Source organism: Rhinopithecus roxellana, chromosome 11, assembly GCF_007565055.1.
Source record: "Rhinopithecus roxellana isolate Shanxi Qingling chromosome 11, ASM756505v1, whole genome shotgun sequence".
NCBI classification, from domain to species: Eukaryota; Metazoa; Chordata; class Mammalia; order Primates; family Cercopithecidae; genus Rhinopithecus; species Rhinopithecus roxellana.
In genome coordinates, this window is record NC_044559.1 from 66,790,580 (window position 1) to 66,807,207 (window position 16,628).

At 35.9% G+C, this 16,628-nt stretch overlaps 1 protein-coding gene across 12 annotated transcripts in view; it reads right to left on the reverse strand.

Annotated features, from left to right (window-relative positions):
- Positions 1–16,628, reverse strand: part of PCDH15 (protocadherin related 15) — a 1,888,416-nt gene that overhangs the window by 826,966 nt on the left and 1,044,822 nt on the right. The window lies entirely within an intron of this gene.

A 16,628-nucleotide genomic window follows, 5' to 3' on the forward strand; every position in this document is an offset into this window, starting at 1 on the left:
GAGCATCTAATGCCTGATGATCTGTCAGTGTTCCCATCACCCCCAGATGGGAGCTTGCACGAAAACAATCTCAGGGCTCCCACTGATACTACATTATGGTGAGTTGTATAATTATTTCATTACATATTACAATATAATAATAAAGTACACAATACATGTAATGCACTTGAATTGTCCTAAAACCATCTCCCCACCCCACTGGGTCCACAGAAAAATTGTCTTCAATGAAACTGGTCCCTGATGCCAAAAAGACAGGGGACCACGGTACTAAAGCAAAAGTACCAAAGCACTTTGAGGTCGATGGTCAATGTGACTAGGCCAGTTGTATCTGCTAACTGGCACTTACAGAAATAAAGTTCCTACTTTACCACAGAGACTGGGAAATAGAGGCCCCATCTTTCTCAATGGTTACATTTCAAAAGGAGGTCTCCCAGGTCCTTGAGAAGGACATTCCTTACTTGCAGATACAGTTCACAACGACAAGAAAAGGACTTACAAGTTTCCTAAAGTAAATTCTCTAAGAAAAGGGAAGTCTGGGACCCATAGCCAATGATATGGTTTGGCTCTGTGTCCCCACCCAAATCTCATCTTGTAGCTCCCATAATTCCCTTGTGTTATGGGAGGGACCCAGTGGGAGATGATTGAATTATGATGGGGGGACTTTCCCTGCTGTTCTCATGATAGTGAATAGGTCTCATGAGATCTGATTGTTTTAAGAACGGGAGTTTGCCTGCACAAGCTCTCTCTTTGCCTGCCACCATCCACGTAAGATGTGACTTGCTCCTCCTTGCCTTCCACCATGATTGTGAGGCTTCCCCAGTCACATGGAATTGTGAGTTCTCTACTAAATTTTTTTCCTTTGTAAATTGCCCACTCTCAGATATGTCTTTATCAGCAGCATAAAAATAGACTAATACAGTAAATTGGTACCAGTAGAGTGAGGGTTTGCTGAAAAGATACCTGAAAATGTGAAAGCAACTTTGGAACTGGCTAACAGGCAGAGTTTGGAACAGTTTAGAGGGCTCAGAAGAAGAGAAGAATATGTGGGAAATTTTGGAACTCCCTAGAGACTTGTTGAATGGCTTTGACAAAAATGCTGATAGTGATATGAACAACAAGGTCCAGGCTGAGGTGGTCTCAGTTGGAGATGAGGAACTTGTTGGAAACTGGAGCAAAGATGACTTTTGTTATGCTTCAGCAAAGAGACTGGCAGCATTTAGCCCCTGCCCTAGGGATTTGTGGAACTTTGAACTTGAAAGAGATGATTTAGGGTATCTGGCAAAAGAAATTTCCAAGCAGCAAAGTATTCAAGAGGTGATTTGGGTGCTGTTAAAGTCATTCAGCTTTATAAAGGAGGCAGAACATGAATATTCAGAAATTTTGCAGCCTAATGATGGGATAGAAAAGAAAATCCCATTTTCTGAAGAGAAATTCAATCAGGCTGCAGAAATTTGCATAAGTAACAAGGAACCTACTATTAATCCCCAACACAATAGGGGAAATGTCTCCAGAGCTTGTCAGAGGTCTTTGCAGTAGGCCCTTGCACCACAGATCTGGAGGACTAGGAGAAAATAGTTTCATGGGTCGGGCTCAGAGTCCCCATGCTGTGCACAGCCAGGAACTTGGTACCCTCCTTCCCAGCCACTCCAGCCATGGGTGAAAGGGGCCAATTTAGAGCTTGAGCCTTGGCTTCACAGGGTGCAGGCCCTAAGCCTTGGCAGCTTCCACGTGGTGTTGAGCTTGTAAGTGTACAGAAGTCAAGAACTGGGTTTTGGGAACCTCTGCCTAGATTTCAGAAAATGTATGCAAATGCTTGTATGTCCAGGCAGAAGTTTGCTGCAGGGTCCTGGCCTTCACAGAGAACCTCCCCTAGGGCAGTGCATAAGGGAAATGTGGGGTTGAAGCCCCTGCACAGAGTCCCTATTGGGGCACCACCTAGTGGAGATGTGAGAAAAGGGCCACTGTCCTCCAGACCCCAGAATGGTAGACCCACTGACAGATTGCACAGTTTACCTGGAAAAGCTGCAGATACTCAATACCAGCCCATGAAAGCAGCTAGGAATGAGACTGTACCCTGCAAAGCCACAGGGATGGAGTTTCCCAAGACCATGGGAACCCACCTCTTCCATCAGTGTGACATGGATTTAAAGGAGATGATTTTGGAGCTTTAAGATTTGACTGCCCCACTGGATTTCCAACTTACACGGGGCCTGTAGCCCCTTTGTTTTGGCAAATTTCTCCCATTTGGAATGGCTGTATTTTCCCAATGCCGGTACCCCCATTGTATCTAGGAAGTAACTAACTTGCTTTTGATTTTACAGGCTCATAGGCAGAAGGTCCTTGCCTTGTCTAGGATAAGACTCTGGACTGTGAACTTTTGAGTTAATGCTGAAATGAGACTCTGGGGGACTCTTGGGAAGGCATGATTGGTTTTGAAATGTGGAAATATGAGATTTGGGAAGGACCAGGGGTGGAATGATATGGTTTGGCTCTATGTCCCTACCCAAATCTCATCTTGAAGCTCCCATAATTCCCACATTTTGGGAGGGAGCTGGTGGGAGAGGATTGAGTCATGGGGGCAGATCTTTCCCATGCTTTCTCATGATAGTGAATGAGTCTCATGAGGTCTGATGGTTTTAAACATGGGAGTTTGTCTGCACAAACTCTCTCTTTGCCTGCTGCCATCCACATAAGATGTGACTTGCCCCTCCTTGCCTTCCACCATAATTGTGAGGCTTCCTCAGTCACGTGGGACTGTGAGTTCTCCATTAAACCTCTTTCCTTTGTTAATTGCCCAGACTCAGGTATGTCTTTATCAGCAATGTGAAAATGGACTGGTACAGCCAGGTTTTGGCAGAAACAAACAGTAACTTAATTTTGGCAACATTGATGTTTCTCAGGTAAGCATTTAAGCAGGCTGGGATTGTTAACCTGGGACACAGCCTTGAGCTCTTAAAAAGCTGTGCTAGTGTTTGTTCAAGTCTTTTAGTGTGGGACATGCACAAAATCATTTATGCTGAGAATCTGCAGTTCTCACAGGCCAACATTAAGGCCCAGTCAATAAAAAGGCTCGAGGAGCTTGATCAAGGTCTGGTCAAGGAGAAAGTCTTTGCCACAAGAAACTACTAATAATAACTATTACCTCTAAGCTACTATTTGTCATGCACTGAGCTAGTATTTGAAGCATCTTCTTATTTAATTCTCATATTTCCTCTTGAGGAATATACTAGGATTACTCCTTTTATTTGAAATGCATAACAGGCTAAGTAACTTTTTCATGAATTAATGCTGTCCTCATGTATTTAAACTGTATTTTCATAAGTTAGCACTAGATACAGGAACTGAGGGAACAGGTGTAGAAGTTCCAAGAAACTGAATGTGTGGGCAAAGCAAAGAATGGCTAAACATACAACATCCACTGAGTTACTGTACATGAGAAGGAGCAGGAAGATGTAGGTTTCCTGTGGCCTTATATTCTTCCCACATAAGTTATAGATTCACATATTTCCTGATTTTTGGAGGTTTCTAGAGATTTACCAACTTGATCTCTCATGTGAGTTTCTCTTATTCTGGATTTTCAGTGACTTTTTCTCTTACTTTATTGGCTTTAAAATCACAGAAACTCTGTTTACCACAATCTTTTTCTTAAATTTATTTTTACAGGTCTTTAGTTAAAAGTTACAGGGGAGCAGACAAACCTTAAACTTGATAATACATGAGAAATAATGTTACTAGTATCTTAGAAGTCATGCCAGTAATTCGTCCAAATTTAAGCATCAATTGAAATATGAATGCAAAATTATTATACATGATTAATTACTTTAGGTCTTTCATCAGTTTATGGTAGAGTAACCAAATTGCCCTTGATGCCCCTCATGTGTTAAATACTGTTTTGGGTGCAAAGGATAGAGCAATAATATGACATGATTCTTGAGTCAGTTTGGTTATGACTGGAGTTGGTGAGAATGTTAGACTCACATTCATGAGTGGATTTGATAAATACATTGTGGCTGACATGATATCTCCTCTCACCAAGATTTCCATTTCAGATCTTTGACTTCTCCTTTGCTTTGTTAGGAATGGACTATATTGGCTACACCAAAAATTTACACTAATTAGTGAGCACTTCAGCTACTTTAAAAGAGAAGCTCAAGTAGGAAGGAATACGCACATACACACAATTTTGTAAATATGAGATTCAAAATTCCTAGAAAGCTCATGCCAAAATTATCAAATTTTTTGAATTCTCAAAATTGCTAAATTGCTGAGCAATCTTCATCTAGCTACAGTACTTATTATTCCATCTGAAGCAAGCATATGCTTCAACACACAAAAAAAGTTGAGTGCAAAACTATTAAGTAAAACTCTGAGAAAACATCATTTTTGTACCTGGCAATCAGGCAATTACTTAAAAATGTTAGCTAATATTTGTGAGTGTTACATTTAATTAAACATTAAAGAACTTTATAGAAGTATATTTTAAACAGAAAGAAAGGAAGAAATGTAATAAACCAGAATTAAAGAGAAGACATGCAAAATGTTATTTGACAGAATCCAGAAGCACATGAAAAAGTCAATTCACCATGGTCAAGAAGGCTATATTCTTGGGAAGCAAAGTTGGTTCAACATATGCAAATCAATAAATTTGATTCACCTCATAAACAAAAGTTAATAACCATATCATTATCTCAATAGACTCAGATAAATCTTTTGATAGAATTCAACATCCCTTTATGATAAAAATCTACAACAAACTAGGCATTTAACATACCTCAAAATGATATGATAAACCTAATGTATGACAAACCTAGAGCAAAATCATACTGAATGGACAAAATCTGGAAGCACACCCCTTGGGAACTAGAACAAGACAATAATGCCCACTTTCACCACTCCTATTCAACATAGTACTGGAAGTCCTAGACAGAGCAATCAGGCAAAAGAAAAAAAATAAAAAATACAAGACATCTAAATAGAAAAAAAGGCAGTCAAATTAACTCTCTTCGGTGCTGATATAATTCTATACCTAGAAAACTGTAAAGACTCTTCTAAAAGGACCCTAGAAGTGATTAGCAACTGCGGTAAAGTTTCAGGATCCAAAATACACATACAAAAATCAGTAGCATTTCCATACACCAATAATGTTCAAGTTGGGAGCCAAATTAAGATCACAAACCCAGCCGGGCGCGGTGGCTCAAGCCTGTAATCCCAGCACTTTGGGAGGCCGAGACGGGCGGATCACGAGGTCAGGAGATCAAGACCATCCTGGCTAACACCGTGAAATCCCGTCTCTACTAAAAATACGAAGAAAAACTAGCCGGGCGAGGTGGCAGGCGCCTGTAGTCCCAGCTACACGGGAGGCTGAGGCAGGAGAATGGTGTAAACCCGGGAGGCGGAGTTGGCAGTGAGCTGAGATCCGGTCACTGCACTCCAGCCTGGACAGAGCAAGACTCCTTCTCAAAAAAAAAAAAAAAAAAAAAAAAAAAAAAAAAAAAAAAAAAATCACAAACCCATTTACAATAGCCACAGAAAAATTAAGTAGGAATGCATCTAACAAAGGAGATGAAAGATTTCTAGAAGAAGAATTACAAAATGCTGCTGAATGAAATCACAGATGAAACAAATGGGAAAATGTTCCATGCTCATGGACTGGAACTACCAACTATGTTTTTCCCAGAACTAGAAGAAAGTCTTCTAAAATTCATATGGAACTAGAAAAGAGCTTGAATAGCTAAAGCAATCCTAAGTGAAGAGAAGAAAGCTGGAGGCATCACATTATCTGTCTTCAAATTGTATATAAGGCTACTTTAACTAAAAAAGTGTGGTATTGTCAAAAAAAACAAACACATAGACCAACGGAACAGAATAGAGAACAGAAATAAAGCTGCACACTTACAACCATCTGATCTTCAACAGAGTTGACAAAAATAAGCAATGGGGAAAGGACTTTCTATTCAATAAATGATGCTAGGATAACTGACTAGCCATATGCAGAAGAATGAAACTGTACTCCTGCCTTTCATCGTAGGCAAAAAATTTGTCTCAAGATGAATGTAAGACCTAAAACTATAAAAGTGCCAGAAGAAAACCTAGGACATGACATTCTGGGCATCAGCCTTGGCTAAGAATTTATAAGTAAGTCCTCAAAAGTAATTACAAAAACAAAAATTACAAAAAAATAAAAATGGACAATTGGAACCTTAAACTAAAAAGCTTCTGCATCTCCAAATAAACTATCAACAGAGTAAACAGATAACCTATGGAATGGAAGGAAATTTTCATAAGTTATGCATCTGACAGAAGTCTAATAACCAGAGCCTCTAAAGAACTTAAACAGTTAAAAAGTGATAAAACAAATAAGCTCATTGAAAAGTAAGCAGAGGACATGAAGAGACCGTTCTCAAAGGAAGACTTACAAGCAGTCGATAAACATATGACAAATGCTCTACATCACTAAGCATCAGAAAAATACAAATCAAAACAAACATGAGATACCGTCTCACACCAATCAAATTGTTATTATTAAAAAGTCAAAAAATAACAGATGTTTATGATATATGTCCCCACAATATCTCATGTAAAATTGCAATTCCCGATGTTGGAGGTGGGACCTGATTGGAGGTGTTTGGGTTATGGAGACTGATTCCTCATGGCTTGGTGCTGTCCTCAGACAGTGAGTGAGTTCTCATGACATCTGGTCATTTATCATTTATAATATATGGGACCTCCTCACCTCTCTCTTGCTTCCACTCTGCCATGTGAGATCCTTGCTCCAGCTTTGCCTTTCACCATGAGCAAAAAGCTCCTTGAGGCCTCCCTAGAAGCTGAGAAGTTACTGGTGCTGTGCTTCCTGTACAGCCTGCAAAACCATTAGCCAATTAAATCTCTTTTCTTTAAAAATTACCCAATCTCAGGTATTTATTGATAGTAATACAAGAATAGCCTAACACAGTTGGTGAGGCTGTGGAGAAAAGGGAATGGTTATACACTCTGGATTTGAATGTAAATTAGTTCAGCCTCTGTGGAAAGCAGTTTGGAGATTTCCCAAAGAACTCAGAACTACCGTTAGACACAGCATTTACATTACTAAGCCTACACACAGAGGAAAACAACTTATCCTACAAAAAACGGACACATTCATTTGTGTGTTCCATCACAGCACCATGCACAAAAGCCAAGTGGATTAGTCTGTTTTCACACTGCTATAAAGAACTGCGTGAGACTGGGTAATTTATAAATGAAAAACGTTTAATTAACTCCCAATCGGCATAGCTGGGGAGGCTTCAGGAAACTTACAATTATGGTAGAAGGCAAATGGGAAGTAAGACAGTTTTTCACAAGGCAGCAGGAAGGAGAATGAATTCAGGGGGAACCACCACACACAGATAAAACCATCAGGTGTCATGAGAACTCACGCACTATGGCGAGAACAGCATAGGGGAAACCGCTCCCATGATTCAACTACCTCCACCTGGTCTCTCCCTTGACATGTGGGGATTAAGAGGACTACAATTCGAAATGAGATTTTGGGTGGGGACACAGCCAAACCTTATCACCAAGACGTAGAATCAACCTAGGTGTCCATGGATTGGATAAAGGAAATGCAGTACATATACACCATGGAATACTACAAAACCATAAAACAAGAATGAAATCATGTCCTTTACAGCAACATGGATGCAACTGGAAGCCATTATCCTAAGCAAATTAATACAGGAAGAAAAAACAAAATACTGCATGTTCTCACTTATAAGTGGGAGTTAATCACTGGGTACACATGGACATAAATATGGGAACACTAGCACTGGGAACTACTATAGTGGGAAGAGTAGAAGTGGGTCAAGGTCTGAAAAAATACCTGCTAGGTACTATGCTCACTATCTGGGTGACGGGATCAATCATACCCCAAAACTCAGTGTCACACAATATACTCATGTCTCAAACCTGCACGTGTGCCCCCTGAATCTAAAACAATAGTTGAAAGCATAAAACATAAAATAAATCTTCAATTGGCATGATAAATGTTAAAAATTAAACATCAGGGGAAACTGTGTGAGGAGCATATGGTGATACTCTGTATTACCTTGGCAACCTTTCAGCAAATTTAATTTTATTTCAAAATAAAAATTTATATTAAAATTACCCCTGTTAATATTTTAATTAACAATATTTATAATTTAAAAAAGGAAATTAAATGTGTTTCAAGAATAAGGGGACACTGACATCCTTCTTCTTCCATTCTGAAGAAGATCATAAAACATAAGCACTTGTGCCAGCCCCAAGACTGGATCAAAAGGTTAACACACAGATCTATTAATCACGCATCTAAAATTCTCAAACACTAAGATATTCCATAGACTCTAAAGTCAGACCTGAATCCTACCTCAAAGGACTTGAACATGAAGTTTCAAGAAAAAAATAGCAACTGTTGTTTTAGGAGGAAATGTGCATATTTTATAGGTCAACAAGGACAGGTATGAGACAAGTAGCCTGAATTCCCACTAACAGGAATATTAAAAAGAAACAATGAAAGAAAAGTATATAATTACCTATAGAAATGAAATTGTAAACTAAAGAGAGTTCCGGTTTAGTAGATTAAAGCAGAAGTCTTGACTCCAGTTTCCATTTGGGCCAACACCATAATGGAATATGGAGACTGAAAAAAAGCCCAAGTAAATGAGACACATTTCTGTGGAAGGAGTTAGATGATTTTTTTTTTTTTTTTTTTTTTTTTTTTTATAGAGTAACCTGAAGAAGGGAACCTGCATAATCCTGAAGGTCAGGGAGCAAAGTAAAGAGTCAAGAATATTCACTGGAGATTTTCTTCTTCTGAATTCCTTGGGTTTTAAGTACATCCTTTTGTGAGATGCAATGGATGTTGGGTTGTAGGCAGAGTTTGAAGTCTTTCCCTTCATATTTTCTAATTCTTTTTAGAAGTTGCCCTAATCATTTAGAAAGGAGTTTTGCATGAACCTGAAAGTTGCAGAGTTTGTTTTGTAAAAAATAAGAAACACTAGTGTCAAAGATCAAATAAGGTAGACTGGTTGCTTTACCCATTATTCAGGCAGAGAAGGAAAGTAGTGAACTGTGTTGGCCATGTCTAGGTTCAAGGAGGAGACAGGTGAAAGCCCAGAGTACCTAACAGTGGAGAATTTCTTGACCCTAGAGGAAAAAATGTTTTATGTGAAGAAGATGCAAAAAGTAAAATGGAAAAGAAACAGTGTGAATGTGTCCTCCCCATACAAACACTGGCTCACTGAGGGAAATGGGAGTCTTCATGATCTCCAAGATTTCAGAAAATATAAAGTATCTACCTGTAAATCAATTATGCCCCTAACCTAATGTTAATGAATGTATTCTCTATGGAGAGATCTCTCTGCAATAACCATGGAGATCTAAAAAATTGAACCTAAATCATAAAAAAGAGTTTAGGCACATATTAGAAGTGTTTTAGAGACAATGTCTTTGACAGCATAATTGTACACAAATCAGCCAGAACTTTTCATGACCCCATGCATTAGCTGATATTCCAAGATGTCCACACACCAGCCATGAATCTCATTCTGGCTACTGGAGTTATTCCTTATCTTCATACATGCCTTCCATTACTTTCAGGTTTCTTGTGGCCATAGCCAAATGACTGAATTAAACTCTGATAAACTTGTATCAGGAGCAGCCTTGATTCTTACCAAAAGCAATACTGCATTTCAAGAGAATGAAACTTTTTATAAGGTAAATTATAAAATATTGTATTGCTTTCTATACTTGTAACAGGAGCACCCTTGATTCTTGCCAAAAACAATACTGCATTTCAAGAGGATGAAACTTTTTATAAGGTACATTATAAAATCTTGCACTGCTTCTGTACTTATACATATTTTGCATATGTCATTATAACAAATAACAATTTTAGAAATAATTAAAGTCTCAAAGTGTTCCTTTTTGAAGTCAGCAGCAGTTAAAATTTGTTATAACTGTGAAAACTGAATAATATTTTATTCATTTTAATTCTTGAAGGTCGTATAAGTCTCTGGACTTACTGCATTTTATCTAAAATATGTATTTTCTTTTGGGAAATGGAGAATTATTTATTTATTAATCTAAGCATGTCTATGCTTTTAGAATATGAGGCAGGCTCTGCAATTTTCTTAGAAGAGGCTAACTAGAATGGAAAGCAAAAGGAAAAGAGACTGAGAAAAAATATACATATTGTTTATAACTTTGGTGATAACAAGAGTTAAAGATGCTTGTGCGTATACACTATCTTCCAATGGTTTCAGCTGTAAATATATTAAAATGAGCATTTTAACCTTAAATAAATAAAAGAGACACATAGTTAGGCATCTTTACAATTGTAAACTGCTGCTTATTCTTATCTATGCTCCTAAAATGCCTTATAATATCTGGTGTCACTGCCTTGGATTACAAGCCCAAAACAGAGTTTTCTTTTTTTTAATAGATAATATTCTAAAGGTGATTTTCTAAGTGTGCACAGCTTCTTTAGGAAGATAGCAGTATGGCTTACATGTATGATTTATAGAGCAGAGATTTTAAGCCACAAACTCATCATTGATGTCTTACAGTCAGATTTAATTACCTTCCAGAATTTTGATTATTTTTTCCTTGCTTTAAATAAATCACACATAAAATTATGCCTACATGATATATAGTTTTTCTTGTTTTTGAAATGTATACAAATGTCTCCTATTATAAATAAATACTTTATTTCTGGACTTCCTTTCTTGACTCAGTCAAGGCTAAAATGAAAGCAATTATTTTAGCGACCTATATAAAATACATGCTTATTTAGCTAAGATTTGCTTCAAAAACTCGAGTAAAATAAAGAGCTCCATGTAAAAAATGGTGACATTTGTGTTTAATGAGCCTTAATTCATTATATATATGTATGTGTATATATATACACTTAATTTCATACATTGTGTAATTTTACAATCTTTACTGTCACCAAAAGTTACCTCCTTTATCTTGTATTCTACCAGAGTTCCAGTACATGAAAATTGTGAAATTCACAGCAATATAACTGCTATAAGTTGTTAATCACATATAATACATTACGCATTGTGTTGGGTAATTGGCATTCTTTTATCTCTTTTAATTTAATGAAAATGGTATTAGTTAGGATAGACAAGAATGTGTGATGGTAACAACTATAAAACATCAGAAGCCTAAAATAACAAGAATTATATATTGCTATTCAGTCTCGATGTTCAAATTGTTCTGCTATTATACTCACTCAAAGATATAGGTTGACAGAGCTAATAATGACACACTCAACAGAGGGAAGAAAAACGTCACAAATAATACACTGGATCTTATATTTCTCATTCAGAGGTGACCTCCATGAGTTCACTTTTAATCACAAATATTATGGTCATATATCACTTGAAAAACAAAAACACAGAAGTATAATCCTATCATGTGTCTGCAAAGAAAACGAGAAATATTTGGTAACAGGAATAATGACTAACGTCTCTCAAAAAAAAATATTACGAGAGAGCCACTACCATCATTTGTGAAATAAAGAAACAGAAGCTCGAAAAAGTAAGTAACATTAATAATTGACATGAAGTCATTAATCCAGTAATTCTAAGAACTGAATACTAATCCATTTCTAAAACTCTTATTTTTTTCTATTATTAATATTTTAATTGGAACTTAAAGGTAAAACATTAGACTAATCATCAACAGTTTATGGTGCACTATCACCATTAGCAAATAAATGGTGCTTTTCTTAAAGGTATTTATTTGTACAGCGCAATGAATATTAAAAACTTGCTTAAACCAAGAATTAGAGTATTACCAACTATATTCATCTGCATGTCTCTGTTCTCCCATTCCCCTGTCTCTTTACCCTCAGAGATAATCACTTTCCCATCAGCCAGACAAGAGTCAATCTTGCAAGCAGGCCTTTCTAAGTGCAGCGGTCTCAGGTCTCTTTTATGCATAGTGTAAAACTAAATTGTATTTAATTTGCATATATCACATTTTCCTTCCTAATATGAATTTATAAATGTTATGAATTATGTCGGCAAACCATGAAACAATTTTATATAAATATATTTTCTAGAAGCCACATATAATAGCAAATGAAGTGAGTTTAAGATTTTAGGTTAGGTCTCTGAAATGTACAAACAGAAAGAAGGGGAAAGAGCAGAACTGAAAGAAGAACATGGGCAGGAGGTCACGTCACCACCATAGCAATCCCAGTCAGCTTTCTGGAGCTAATGAGTGATATGACCGAAGAGGCAAACAATCCCAAATCTATAAAATGTAACATTGTTGAACTCTTTATTTTTATAACTTATAAATAAGAACATTAATTTCTAATATACCATAGCCCTATTATTTTCTAGTACTAGAAAACACAACAAAATTTTCAAATACTTTACACAACATCATATCAAGGCAAACTATGGCCATGTCGCGACATGTTCATGATGTAATACAAGTAAACAAGATGTCAGTAAGTTGTGATTCTTCCAAGTATGTAAAAGTCTTCCAAACTTTCATGGCATAGCATACATTCTTTCCTTTTTTGAGCTAAAATTGTCTACTCTGTATCACTATATCTATTCCTCTGTCCTACTCCTAGTCAAGACTCAACTAAGAATCAATCTTTAAAAAGAAAAAGAAAAACAATTTAGTGAAGCTAGCTGAAGAATGATTTAGTTACCTATTTTGAGCTCCATCATTTTCTTGGAACACTATTTTGATAGATATATGAGTTTTCTTGTCAGTATCCCTCACTTTGCTATAAAATCTATAAGAGATATGTTAGTTTTCTATCACTGTTGTAAACATCACCACAGATTACATGACTTAAAATAACACAAATTTGTTACCTTATAGTTCTGTGAGTCATAAGTCTCATTAGCCTAAAATTGAAGTGTGGACAGGACTATATCCCTTCTTTAGGTCAAAAGGAAAATTCATGTATTTGTCTGTCCCGACTTCTGGAGACGGCCCTGTTCCTTGACTCATGGTTCTTCTTCAGTTTTATAAGTTAGTAACAGTCAGTTGAGTACTACTCTCATCGCATCACACACTTATTCCACAGTCACATTTCCCTCAGACTTTGAGCTTATCTGCTTTACTCTTTCATTTTCAAGGACTCTAATTATTGTATTGAGTTTTCCTGTATATTCCAAAATAATCTTTTCAGGTCAGCTGATTGGCAAATTTTATCTTCAATAAATTCTCATTTGTCATATAATGTAACGTATTTGCGAGTTCCAGGAATTAGGACATAGAAATAGATGGGGAGTTACTATTCTGTCTATCCCAAGGAGCATAAAAAAAATCCAGTGTTTTTAATGAGCTCAATAAATATGGTAATGGAAACAATCAAGTTTCAGAACATACTTGTCTGAATCTAATTGGTACTGTGAATGGCACAAGTGATATTAAGTGTTAGAACATCTGAAACAGATGAAGACCTTTTAATGTGGACAATACCAAGGTCTACCTGACTATTAGTACAGTATCTTAAAAGAACTCCTTTAGATTAATTCCTTCAGATAACAGATGAGGAAATTGTATCCCAGACAGACACCTTGATTTTCTCTATGTCCCTCATGGAAATAGGGAGACTCCCCCTCCACCCTGTGTCACATTTTGTAAACTTGCACAACACAAAAGATCTGCTTGAACTCTGATGACTGATAGTTTCGTAAAAAAAAAATATATATATATGTATTATTTTCAGCTTCTTGTAACTATATATTTTAGACATACATTATGAAACTGGATTGGGGTACTAATCTCAGAGAGAAATTACGTATTTTACCTTTACATTTTTTTTATTTGATTGCAATCTAGTAAATAATTTAAAGAAAGAAAGACATGACCTCCCAAATAATTGACAGACATTTATAATTAAGATTATTCTTTCAAAATTCAAGTTTTGAATTTGAGGTAAGAAATATCCCTTCAGAAATCTCCCACATTTTTGCTGCATCTACAGTATATTTCATTATACTCAGTTAAAGTCATCCAGTAATAACTAAAATCCTAAAGGACTTTGCCAAAAATGTAACCAGATAAAACAATAATAAAAAAAAAGTAGCTAATGAATTTAGGATAGTGCTTGGCTTCCATTTTTTACATTTGTCAACTAGCCTATCTTTTATTATTATTTTTTTATTTCTCGAAGAACTAAAAGTAGGTCTACCATTTGATTGAGCAATTCCACTACTAGGTACTTACCCAAAGAAAAAGAAATTATTATATAAAAAGACACCCACACATGCACATTTATTTGCAACATAGTTCACAACTGCAAAGATATGGAATCGATCTAAGTGTCCATCAACCAATGAGTGGATAAAGAAAACATGTTATATAGACACCATGGAATACCACTCAGCCATAAAAAATAATGAAATTTGTTTGTTTGTTTGTTTTTTCAACGACTCAGATGGAACTGGAGGCCATTATCCTAAGTAAAGTCAGAAATATAAAACTAAATACTGCAAGTTCTCACTTGTAAGTGGAAGCTAAGCTACGGGTACACAATGATATACAGAATTAAATAATGAACAATAGCCTATTTTAACAAGCCGCTATCCCTTTAATTTTATCTCCTGTATCCTGTAAAAAGAACCTAAAGTTCTCAGGTGAGTATTACTCTTACGTCTCCAAAATTAATAGCTGTGCTTGATGTTTTCTTATAGAATTGAAATTCCAAATATATGTTTATAAATAAATGATACATTCAAATTTGTTATGCTGCGTACATGTTGCTACTTTGAAAGTTAATATTGTCGTCAACTTCCATAGTTTGTTATAATATTTAAAGAGATTCAGACAAACATGACCTCAGAAGAATCCATGAGGAGGCATACATATTCTTTGGCCCTAGATATATAAAATCTTATTTGGTCAGAGAGCTAAGAGTTATACAGTATTTCTTGAAGCCGAGTCTAAATTTTTTTATTTCTTACATTAAAAGACAAAAAGAGGTCTCAGAAATTTAAGTTTTTGAGAGAAAACTACATTCTAAAATTCATGTGAGGATTACTTATTTCTCCATAATTTGACTTAAAATGATTATTTTAATAAATTAAGTACAAGACACTAATGTCAAATTATAAGACAATAGACCAGTTACATATTTGACATCCCTACAAAGATATTCAATAGATTGAGTTGTTATAATAGTGAATAAAGTAGACAAAGACTAATAAATAGGAGTATTCCTCAGAGAGTCTGGTAACACATACTGTAAACTCTGCAAAATTTATATGGGAACACCACCAAAAGAATACATGACTAATGATGATTCAGAGGTTTTCAAATAGATTCATGTGTATCTGCAGTCACCCAACCACACATTCACCCTGTCACCTGACACTATCACCATTTAACAAAAGAGACTAATGAAACAATGTACTTTCCTGATATATGGCATTGAATGAAACATACCTACTGAATTATAGATAGATTTTTAAAAGCTGGTCATGGTGGTGCATGCCTATAGTCCAGCTGATCTGGAGGCTGAGGAAGGAAGATCACTTGAGCCCAGGAGGTCAAAGCTGTAGTGCATCACAGTCATACCTAAGAATAGCACTGCACTCCAGCCTGGACAACATAGCAAGACCTCGTCTCTAAATAAATAAATATAAACCAATTAGAAAGCAAAATGAGAAAATTGAGAAAAATAATTTATAGTTAATTTTGCTTCCATCTGAATGTGTAATTTGATAATAAAGTTATTTTGTATAATTAAACATAATTTCTTTATCAAGAAAACAAAAATGAAGTCAGAAAAAAATAAAAATTGGAAATTTTCTACCTTCCTGATAATTTTTTTTTTTTTTTGGAAAATCAGTTTAGGAATACTTACTATTATTTCAAAAATTTAATATCATGGGTTCAAAGACACTTGAGATATACAAATATGCACCTTTAATACTTTTCTATTTGTTAAATGTATCTTAGTAAAATAAATGAACTAATAAAATTCCTAAATGTTTTACTGAACCATGATTTTTTCTTGATGTTTACATGAAATAATATATTATCTACAAAAAGATACTAAGTGGTGTCATAGTGTGTAGCTTGAATAAGGATATTTACTGAAACATTTTTATGAAAAATAAATATATTTGATTAAATAATTTTTATACCTTTTCCCTCAAGATGTTTCCTTTTTTCTTACTTATTCTTGAAATTACTTATAAATGACAGGAATCTTATATGAGTTCTAAAATCAGAATAAGAAGAAGAGTGGAAGAAGTAGAAAAAGAAAAAAAAAAATACCAGTTGTGCACTTCCTCACGATGCCTTTTGAAGAGTCTTAGTGACATATTAAAAAGTACAAACAAGCCGAGCACAGTGGCTCATGCCCGTAACCCCAGCACTTTGGGATGCTGAGGGGGGTGGATCCCTTGAAATCAGGAGTTGGAGATCAGCCTGGTCAACATGGTGAAACCCCGTCTCTACTAAAAATACAAAAATTAGCCGGGCGTGGTGATGTGCACCTGTAATATCAGCTACTCCGGAGACTAAGGCAGGAGAATCACTTGAACCCGGGAGGCAGAGGTTGTGGTAAGCTGAGATGGTGCCATCGCACTCCAGCCTGGGCGATAGAGCCATTTCCATCTCAA